At 43.7% G+C, this 11,138-nt stretch overlaps 1 protein-coding gene across 2 annotated transcripts in view; it reads right to left on the bottom strand.

Moving 5' to 3' along the window:
* igf2bp2a (insulin-like growth factor 2 mRNA binding protein 2a) overlaps positions 1-11,138 on the bottom strand; it is a 57,191-nt gene that overhangs the window by 44,045 nt on the left and 2,008 nt on the right. The window lies entirely within an intron of this gene.

Here is an 11,138-nt window from a genome sequence, read left to right as displayed (position 1 = left end):
TTTACATTGTCAGAAGGTTAATCACTAGCTATGCTCTCAGCTATCTAGTTGAGCATAAAATGTAACTGTAGCTAGCTACTCGATGGTAATGGAGTTATGCTAACAAGAGTGGATTATGTTTTATATTCTAAACAGAACACTGTACTGTATATTCTACCCATTATATATGGAGTTAGCCTTCACTTGACCATATTGTAGAGAGGAGAGCAGACGTCTAGCCAGAGGAGAGAGATGCGCTGCCAGTTGCTAGCCTTCTTTGCTGTCAAGTCAACTATTGTCTGTTTTCCTGCTAGCTAATGGATGGGATTGAAGCCGAGTAGACAATAATTCTTCTGGGATACTGAAGACTTCCAGCAACCATCATCTACCTCTGCTCTTGGATCACTTGAGTATCAACCAAACTGAAGTATTTTTTTTTCTTTTTATAGAGCTCTATATTTTTCTCATTTCTAAGTGTGCGGAAATCCATTCAAATTTAATTCAAATTCCCAGTAACGAGGATTCAGCTGCTCGTTCTTCACATGGAGAATCTAGGGATTGTAAGCCTTTATCTGTCTTGCAGGTCCAGTATCCGGCACATTTCTAGTTAGGATCTCGATGCCCAGTTGGACCACAGATTGATTGCTTCATTGCATGGGATCAATAGATCCCCCCACTGCCGGCCACGGTGGACCTGTGGTTGGTAGGAGAGCGTGACAGTAACGGGGTCCTTCCTGTCCCCATGGTGCGCCTGCCCGCAGTGCTCCCACTCTGCAGCGCTTCACAGAAGCCCTTCAGAAGGATTCTACTGCCGGCTGCAGCCCAATGTTTGGAGTGATAAAATCAAGACAACCCACTCGGGACTCCCCGCATGTGCGTGCGCACGTGTGTGTGTGTGTGTGTTTGACGCTCAGCGGTTCTGCAACTCTCTCTTTCTATCTCACTCACTCTCTTTCTCTCTCTCTCTCTCTCACTCTCTTTCTCACTCTTTCTCTCTCTCATTCTCTTTCTCTCTCACTCTCTTTCTCTATGCCTCTTTCTCACTCCCCCCCCCCCTGCCCTCTCTCTTTCTGGGTATTGGCGTGACCAGGGCCGTTTGGCAGGGAGGAGAGCGGAGTGTCTCTATTGCACCTGCCTGGCCCACACTGCAGGACTTTCCCTCTCTGCCCAACAAATCATGTGCAGGATCAGATATGGCTGTTTACAACAACGGTCTTTAGGACTGATCGGGGCTGCCAGGTGCTTGAACTGGAACCATGCTGCTTGAACTGGAACCAGAGGGAAACCTCCAGACGAAGGTGTGTGTGTGTGTGTGTGTGTGTGTGTGTGTGTGTGTGTGTGTGTGTGTGTGTGTGTGTGTGTGTGTGTGTGTGCGTATGCGCGCTAGGTGTGGATGCTCTGGTGAATACAGAGAATGGCTGATGTTTTAAAAGGTGCTATATGATTTCGTAAAATAGAATAGAACAGTTGCTCGCCATTTTGAACAATCCTCTGATTGAGGAAACTCATATTACATACAGTGATGAATCTATTGTTTGAAAAACTTCCGAGCAGACAATGATCATATAGGCTATAGCCAACTGTCACACTAACTGCATGACTTGTTTCCAGTCCATTCAGGGGGTGTTGTCTATCTTGTTCCATACTAGCACTATCAGAGACAGCTAGCATTGTTAGAGGTAGCTAGCATTGTTAGAGGTAGCTCTGTTAGAGGTAGCTACAGGTAACGCTGTCAGAGGTAGCTAGCACTGTCAGAAGTAGACTACCTACAGGTAGCACTGTTAGAGGTAGCTAGCACTGTCAGATGTAGCTACAGGTAGCATTGTTATAGGTAGCACTGTTAGAGGTAGCTAGCATTGTTAGAGGTAGCTAGCACTGTCAGATGTAGCTACAGGTAGCATTGTTAGAGGTAGCACTGTTAGAGGTAGCTAGCATTGTTAGAGGTAGCACTGTTAGAGGTAGTTAGCACTATCAGAGGTAGCTAGCACTGTAAGAGGTAGCTATACTGTCAGAGGTAGCTAACATTGTTAGAGGTAGCTAGCACTATCAGAGGTAGCTACAGGTAGCACTGTTAGAGGTAGCTACTGTAGCACTGTCATGTAGCTAGCACTGTCAGAGGTAGCTACATGTAGCACTCTCAGAAGTAGCCAACACTTTCAGCGGTAGCTAACAACTGAGAGGCTAAAAAGAACTGTAGGATTCATACAGAATGTTGCTGACCTACAGCCTTTCTGAATGAGCAGGCAGAGGTGTTTCAGTCTGCAAGATGGTGACAAAGACACTCTGTGAAATAGAGAAACAGCAAGAAAGAGAGAATGAGAGAGAGAATGAGGGGCTGAGAGACAGCATGATAGAAAGAATGGGAGGGAGAGAGAGAATGAGGCCGAGAGAGAGGGAGATGGCACATTCTCACTGATTCCTGCAACTGTGTTCCTCCATGTAATGTCGCCATAATCATTATTGTGTCTTTTCTCCATTACTGTCTGTTGTTTGCTTGCTTGTATCCTTGTGTGCACAATTATGTTTGATTTCATGCTTATTTTAAGCTGCTATTGTTGGTGTATTTTGTGTCTATATTTAGCTGTTATTATTGATGTATTTTGTGCTTTTATCACACTTTTAACATCTTCTGGCCCACCTCCCCTTCTCTCACTCTTGTCACTTCCCAGGACGCCACTGTAGAATAGAATTTGTTATTAATTTGTTCTTAATGATGAAATAAACGTTAAATAAACGTTTTTTTTAAGAGAGAGGGAGAGATGTCAGCCCCCCAACAGACAGCCAAGGGCACGCCCATTCCACGCCCCTCAGACCTGTTGACCAATGAGAGGGTCAGCTAAGCCCCGAACCACGTCAGTCCCCCAGCAGCTCCGCCTCCCAGCCACCACTGTCTCTACAGCAGCCCAGCCCGGCTCTACCAGACCCCCCTCCCTCACACAGGACAGAAACGCCGCCCCCTACCTACTGTCCCATAACGTGCCCTTTACTACGCACGGCTGGGATCTCCCAGGAATCTCTGACTCCCGAAGTTCTCCTCGCCCCTGTTCTTCCCGCTCCCGTCAGAAGAACCGTCAGAGCGGGGACGACCACGCGCACAATGGCCGGTACTGTGCTCTGGTCTGGGATGGAGGATCAGCTGTGCGGACGTGTCTGTGGATGTCTTGTTCAGTCATGGGGTGGGGGTGGGGGTGGGGGGGGGGGGGGGGTTCTCCTGCCGTTCCATGCCATGCATATGGAGGAGGCCTGGAACCAGCAGTGTGGAGCGTGGAGCTCATGAATAAGAAGGTCATCCACTGGGTTGAGACCGGGACTCGGAGAGAGAGAGAGAGAGAGAGGGAGAGAAACGGGCGGCCCACACCTCCCTTTGTTCAAGCCGACTCAGCAGTTGCGGCGGAAAAGACAGATTTATACGCAAAAGCGCTGAGTAATCCGCGGGGGTGTGGTGGTGGTGGGGGGGAGGGGGTGGTGCTATGAAAGTCATGAGACATACATATTTCATTATTCAGCGAGGGAGCTAGCATGTTTGCCGTCGGGACAGAGCGCCGACTGTCACCAGCCGTCACGCCACCCAGAGAGCAGCGTAATCCTCCACGGTCGGACCGGTCTAGAGGCTGAAGACACAACTACCAGTCAGGCTCCAAACGGCGAGCTGAAATTACAGGGCCTTGAAAACATACAGCAGTTCACAACAACCTTTAAACCCTATAATCATATACCGTTGCGAGATCCATATCAAAAGATATCATAATGATAGCTTGTGAAAAAACACTGGGTTGAAGGCCGTAAACTCTTCTGATTATTGTGTGTGTATGTATGTATGCACACTGGAGTTTGCACTTGACTTGCCTATGTATCAAGGCTAACATTATAGTTTTTTTTTCTAGTAAGAGGAGATATTTATGTTCCCAACCCCACCAAGCTTTTAGCTCACTGAGTTTAACAGACCTCCCAACACTAACATCCAGGTTTCCATAGCAACCTGAAGAATCCCTGCCCCGATCTGTAAGACTGAATAAATCCACAGAGACCTTGATGTATATATGCACGCACACGCGCACACACACACACACACACATACACACACACACACACACTATTCTGCAACTGCAAGAGTCCAAAATATTCACAAAATGACATGGAGGATTTTGTGTGAAATTGCTGCAATACAGTGTCGATAGCTCGCAGCAAGGCTGTCTGTGGTAAATACTGCACTGGGTGAATGGTTAAGGCTTACCTGCTGATATACATAACAGGGTAATAACGTAGTCATAATAATGTTATAACTGCTTTTTCACAGATTGTTGAAACATGACAAAGGTCATGTGAAGGACAATGAGGGTCAGAGCCAGTGAGCAGGTCTGTCTCTGCCACATTCCCATCAGCCCCCTGATGGGAATCTCATCATCACCAACACCCCATGGACAACTGTTACTTTCTGACACCCGCACATTGGGTTACCCTGTACGCCCCCAAACCCGTACACCAATACATTAAGGACTTGTGAGGGAACCACTGAATCAGGTGTAAATCACGGTGCCATACCGTTAATAACAATCTGATCTGGGGCGCGGCGGACCTGGGTTCGATTCCCGGCTCGGGTCCTGTGCCGCATGTCCTCCCCTCTCTCTATCCCACATTTCCTGTCTCTCTTCACTGTCCTGTACCATTAAAGCTGAAAAGCCCTAAAAAATGTAAAAAAAAATAACGATCTGACCTTACCCGGAGCCCGGCAGTGGGAACCAGAGGGGCCAGCGGGCGTGTCTGGGGTGTCTGGGGTCTGTCCGAGTGAGAGATGGCACCTGCTGGGTGTCTCAGCTGCCCTGCCCCTCTCACAGACACACTGACACGCCCTGCGGCAGGCCACCGAGCCATGTGTGAATGCCACAGCCGCGGAGAGACGAGGAGGCGAGAGACACCGAACTCCAGACCAGGGAGGACACAGCCCATGTCTTCAGCTGTGACCCCCCCCCCCCCCACCATCTTTCTCTCTCTCCTTATCTCTCTCTCTGTCTCTCTCCCTCCCTCTCAAGGCTGTATATGAACCCATGACACCCTCCGCACATCATACTGCACACACACCCATGGAAACACACACACATGCGCACACTCACTCTCACACACTCTCTCACACACACACACACACACAGAGCAGCTGCTACAGTACACTTTGCATAGCATACCAAAAACGACAGGACAGTGTAGTCTGATATAAGTGAATTTAAGAGCAGCTAATGCACTCAGCACAATAAAAAAAAAACAGTAACGTATCACAGTGTATGAGATGAGTAAATTGCTGGGTATTTGACAGCCAAAGGGCCTACATTTAGAAGCTTAGATTTGACAATGCTCTGTTCACAGGAAAAATGAATAGACTTACAGTAATGTGCCATCAGACTCGATAACAGCGCCTGATTGTTGTGGATGTGTGCATGTATGTATATATGTAAGTATGTATGTATGTATTCTATATGTTATGTATGTAAGTATGGATGTATTCTATATGTTATGCATACTGTATGTGTATATTTCTTGTACTCTAATATGTATATATATTCTCTTCTATGTATATTCTTTACTGTAACCTATGCTGTACAATCTCACTGCGGAAATGCCCAACCCCCCCCACAGAGACTATTAATTTAACTATTATTATTCTTCTAATGGAAAATCCTCATCAATGTGAGAGGAGAGGGTGGCTGTGTCTCAGGAGGTAGAGTGGGTCGTCCAGTGATTGCAGGGTCGGCGGTTGGAACCCGGCTCTTCCTCCTGTCCACATGTCGAAGTGTCCTCGGACGAAGACACTGAACCCCAAATTGCTCCCAATGAGCAGGTTAGCACCTTGCATGGCAGCTGCTGCCATTGGTGTGTGAACGTGTGTGTGAACGGGTGAACGAGGTGGCCACGTAAGAGCTTTGGATAAAAGCGCTATTTAAGCGCAGTCCGTTTAGTATTTACGAAATACGTCCACAACTTGGAGAATCACGGCTGTATATCCCATAATGCAACCTGCTGGTTCACACATCTGGCTGCTGAGTTGGGTCTGTACTGAATGTGCTCGTCATAAGACTCTGATGAACAGCGACACAAAGGACAACAACGTTCCAAGCGAGTGTGAACGATACAGACACAACCGTCATTGGCAAGTGCTCGACGCTCAGCAGGGAACACCAAGGATACCACGTTCCCAATCTCCAGGACACGCTATCGATCACTGTTTGTTCCTTCGCTGATGATTGGTTACAACAGTGAGGTTGGGCGGGACTCAAAAAAGATCAAAAAGATGATGGACATGATCTGCTTGCATCTGAGAACATGAATATTGTGGTTCTGAGAAGCCGTGGGTCTCACTGACCGAAGAGTGGTTTTCTGCCCTGTTCCACTCCCTCTCAATGCTCGGAGAACATTGTTTCACTTATGTCACTTCCTTTCAAGTGTATGCCTCTCCAACCAGCTAGTAGATGGCAATCAAACAGCCCCTCAACTCCATCAGTACTTCAACATTCGCCGGCAGAAGTGGAGATTCTGAAACCAGTTCTCCCACACCTTCCAAGGTTATTCCAGATACTAAGCTCTTGAAAGTGTTAAATCCCACATAGAATCTTGTGTGATATTTGAATTAACACTGAATTACAATACTAATGCACTACGCACCTGTATGTGACAAAGCCTTACCAAACCCGTATTCAATAACCACTGTAGGGATACACAGCCAAATGTGCTACCCTAAGGAGATTAAAGCGTTGAGAGCTTATAGCAGCATCCCCCAGGCCTGATACACCGAACATGCACACAATTCTGCTTCCCTGGACATAACAGTCATTTTGTACTGGTAAATGTATTAAGCACTTGTGGTACTAAACACACACACACACACACACACACACACACACAGACACACACACGCTCTCTCTCTTACACGCACACACACACACACACATATATACACACTCTCTCTCTCTCTCTCTCTCTCTCTCTCTCACACACACACACACACACACACACCACTGTGCTTTTATGGAATAATAATGGAATAATGGTTAAATGCATAACAGTGAGTCACGGCACAACAGGCTGCGTCTCAACATAAGCTCCTGAATCCCCAAAGCTGCCACATGGCATGCAGATATCTAACAAGCCATATCACTAACGAACATGTCCACGCATCACTAACGAACATGTCCATGCATCACTAACGAACATGTCCATGCATCACTAACGAACATGTCCATGCATCAAGGACTAATGTGATGTGATTTCTGTTTAAAGTGACGTTTGTTTTGTTTTTTAAAAGTTGTACGCTCGACAGATGGCTCAGCCGAACTGACAGTAGCACATGGGCCGCTGCCATTCTCTCACCTTCCTAATGGGAGAGTGGACTGTACATCCAGCGCCCCTAGACATGTCTCTCAGTCTCAATGTGTTGCTAAACTAGGCGGGACCAGTCCCATTTCTTCAGGTGTGTGCTGTACGTGAACAGACGCAGGGGTGGAGGGCGGCGGGGCAGAGAGGAGCACATACGTCCGTACGGTGCGCCCTGTCACAACCACGACCCAACTGGGAGTATTAATGGGATTCACAATGGATCAACCGATGGCTATCGTGTTGCACTGTGCCGAGTCTGCCGACTGAGCACACATATGCACATATGCCAAATTACAATACTGAGGTCTGACTCCCACACTCATGTTTAATTTAAAGTGGATTAAAGCATTTGAGAGTTTCCTTTCGACGTTTTACACATCCTTGAGCACACACACCTTCAAGTAAACAGAGTGCATTCAAATGAGCTGAAAGTGATGAAGCATCTTTAGAGACTTTATCTGCAGCTGTAGTTTGATGCTTCAGAATTCTCTCTGTAACTGCAAATGTATCATAAATACTACAAATGGGTCTTAAATGGATCACAAACGTATTAAACTAATTGTTTACATATCTGATAAACATTTTGTGACAGGAGTACGTAGATATGTATAATTTATCAGGTGATTAGTGCTAAAACTGCTCTTTTTATTGCCTCTAACTGTCCCTTTACCATGTCCCATAAACCAGTCAAGATACATTTCTTCAAAACACCACAGCAAGCATGTCGTGTCCACCACTAACTCCAGACTTTGTCCTCACTCTCTTGTCTGCCCAACACACTTTTATATTACAACAGCCTTTGTCTCCAGAAGACCACTGCTCTATGGGAAGCTTCTCCCTCAAAGTGAACATGAACACCTCAGTGTGACTCAGAACAGCCAGCTAGTATCCTCCTCTGCCCTCAAAGTCTTTACCTGCTTTCTGATTCCGCCTCTTCTAAACAGTGTGACTATGTCTTGTTTGCAGGTACAGTGATGCATCAATTAAGGCTCTCAGAAGGCTTATTTACTTTCTGAATTCAGGCTTTTCATTTTGTGTCACCAATATCAGTAAAAGACAGACATTCTACAAATGTATTTCTATAAATTATCTCTATCTTTTTTTTGTTCTTACTATTTTGGATGATAATTGCAATCAATTATATAAACCATAAATGATTTTAAGTACTGGTTATTGATTGGTTGCTAACTGGTCAGTTTCAGAGGAAATCTTAGGAATGTAATTGCTATAAAGATATAAAATAGCACATTCTTGTCAAACTCTCACAAGCAAACATAAAATAATCATTCTACAAACTGAGGTGTACTTTCTCTGGGATTATTGTCAGTAAATGAAAACATAAACTATTTCATTCTGTTATAGAATGATCTTTATAATACTATAATTCTTAATTTGATTATGACAATTTAATTACATCTTATAAAATCATGGACTGCAAGTGTAATATATCTTAGCTCGGTTTCTGTAATTCTTGAGAAGTCTCACAAATCATTTTGTGTAATAAAACATGAATATTCAGGCTATAATGTATGCATATAAAAGTCCAAATCTATCTTTTAATGAAATTCTGATTTGGCCAGCTAAATCCCAGTTATTACAGGTACAGTGCCTTAATGCTCAGTCTTACAATGACCATTTATTTGTATGAAGTAAATGTACTTCTATTTACTAAATGTGTAAAGCTGTAGGCTATAATATGTATCTTAAATTAGGAGCATTAATACACAATTCTACATCTACTAAACAATAAAATGTATTTAAACAAAAAAATATTTCTGAATTCGTACAAGAGGTTTCTAAAGTAACACAATACTTAAAACACTAAACTCAACTCTTCAGATTAGAATTAACTCTGTTTAAAGAAGGAATTGATCAGAAGTAACCACACATACAAGGTGATCATTCAAAAACTATTTAATATCTCAAATGTAAATGATTGTCAGTCAAATAACAATGTCTGAAAAACCAATGACGATTTATGACAAATACCTAGAGCTACTTGAGACAGGAGTAATTCAAAACACCCTTAAGGCATAACATGATTAAACTATAAAAATGACTGAAGTCATGTATTAAAATGAAATTAAAACAAAGCATAATCAATCCATAAGTGAACAGTGAAGCCAGGAGACAGTCTACAGCTGCAGACCTGTTTCAACTACACTCCTTGGGCTCACTTTGGTTAAAGGAGCTAAAACAAATAACCTTTCCAAACATTGCATAGATGTATGTAGTGTCTTCAGGAATATCTGATTCAAATGTAAGAGTATCATAAATTAACTTGATTATTGATTTGATTTAACTGAATTCAAAAATAGATTTAATACAAATCAGCATTAAATGTATTATTTGGCCTATAAATTATTGTGTTGACACTTTCAACAAAAAACAATTTCGACAAGGAGATAATGTGACTTTTGAAAGGATGAAATCTTCCAATCATGAATTATGCTTCATAAAGCTGCTTTGCATTAGAATAATTAACATTTAACAAATGAATTGAAATGCAGTCCAACTGTCTGTACAATCTCAGAATATTAATAACTAAGAAACAAATTGGACTAAGACTACTGGTAAATTGAGAAGTAATACACAATGACATGGGGAATATAGTGTGAGTTCAGTCAAAACAAGGCTAGGCAGTCACAAAACCAATCCTTTACAAAATAGGCTACTGGAATGTGTGGGTGTCTATATTTCAGTTTACAAACATTTAGTCGAATTTTGATTTAATTATAACAAAATTTAGGTTGACTATCTTCTATTGACAATTTCAGAAATGTTCCCATTTCATAATTAAGTATATATTTTCACAGATCCAGAGGAAGGTGTTTGACCCCAACCTGGCCTGTAGTGAGCAACACTATTAGTGATATGAAGATCATGTCAGTCATGCACAATCATGTCTGTGTCTGACAGCCCATAGGCCAGGTCACGCCTGCGCGCGTGTCCTTGTGCTCGTGTATTAGAAATCTGTGAGAGGATCTATTACCGCTATATCTCAGTGCAACCGTATTGCACAATATTTTCCAATCGCTCCTTTCAGCAACATGTGTGAATGACATGATAATCGTTCTTTTCTCACACATGTTATGGCGTAGCTAATGCAGCGGGTCGCTATCATGTGTGGCAGTCTGAGGCATCATGGCAGCTATGAGGCTCTCCAATCAGGACTGGGATCACTTTCATGCAACACTAGCAGTGCGCTTTGTTACGCTCACTTGCCTTATAGGGTGCCCCTAATACAAATAAAATAAAAAGTAAATCCATCCAATGCAAGGTATCTATTAAATTTCATATGCCACATTTTTGTATAGATCATTCAACTGACGAGGCCATGACAGGGGGCTATTTTTTGGCGGAGGAGGAAAGTCTACCCCACATTGACGCGAGGGGGAGAGATGGGGAGGAAGCACGTAAAGCAAGGGTCACGTGTCCTGCACGAGGGGCCGGATTATTTACCTTTATGTCACGCAATGCTCTCTTTCAAAATGTCTGAGCATTGTAGGCCCTGCGTGGTGTGGTGTATTTGGGAATTCCTGTAGGCCTAAAGAGCATGTCCATTTTCAACATAAAATATATTTGTTGCCATTGCGCATTCGTGTAGGAATTGCTTGGTTCTCATTCTGATATGGCAAGGCTGTGCTGTGTTGAATTGCTGCTTCATATGTGGATGATTTTAGATGTAGAGGAGTAGATGTAACAATGTAACAATACAATGGGTGGGATCTATATCATCTCCTACTTCCACGTATAGCCTATCTCTCACACATTCTCTCTCTCTCTCTCAGACACAC

Source organism: Borostomias antarcticus (genome assembly GCF_949987555.1).
Source record: "Borostomias antarcticus genome assembly, chromosome: 9".
Classification (NCBI taxonomy): Eukaryota; Metazoa; Chordata; class Actinopteri; order Stomiiformes; family Stomiidae; genus Borostomias; species Borostomias antarcticus.
This window is presented reverse-complemented; position numbering and strand designations above follow the sequence as displayed.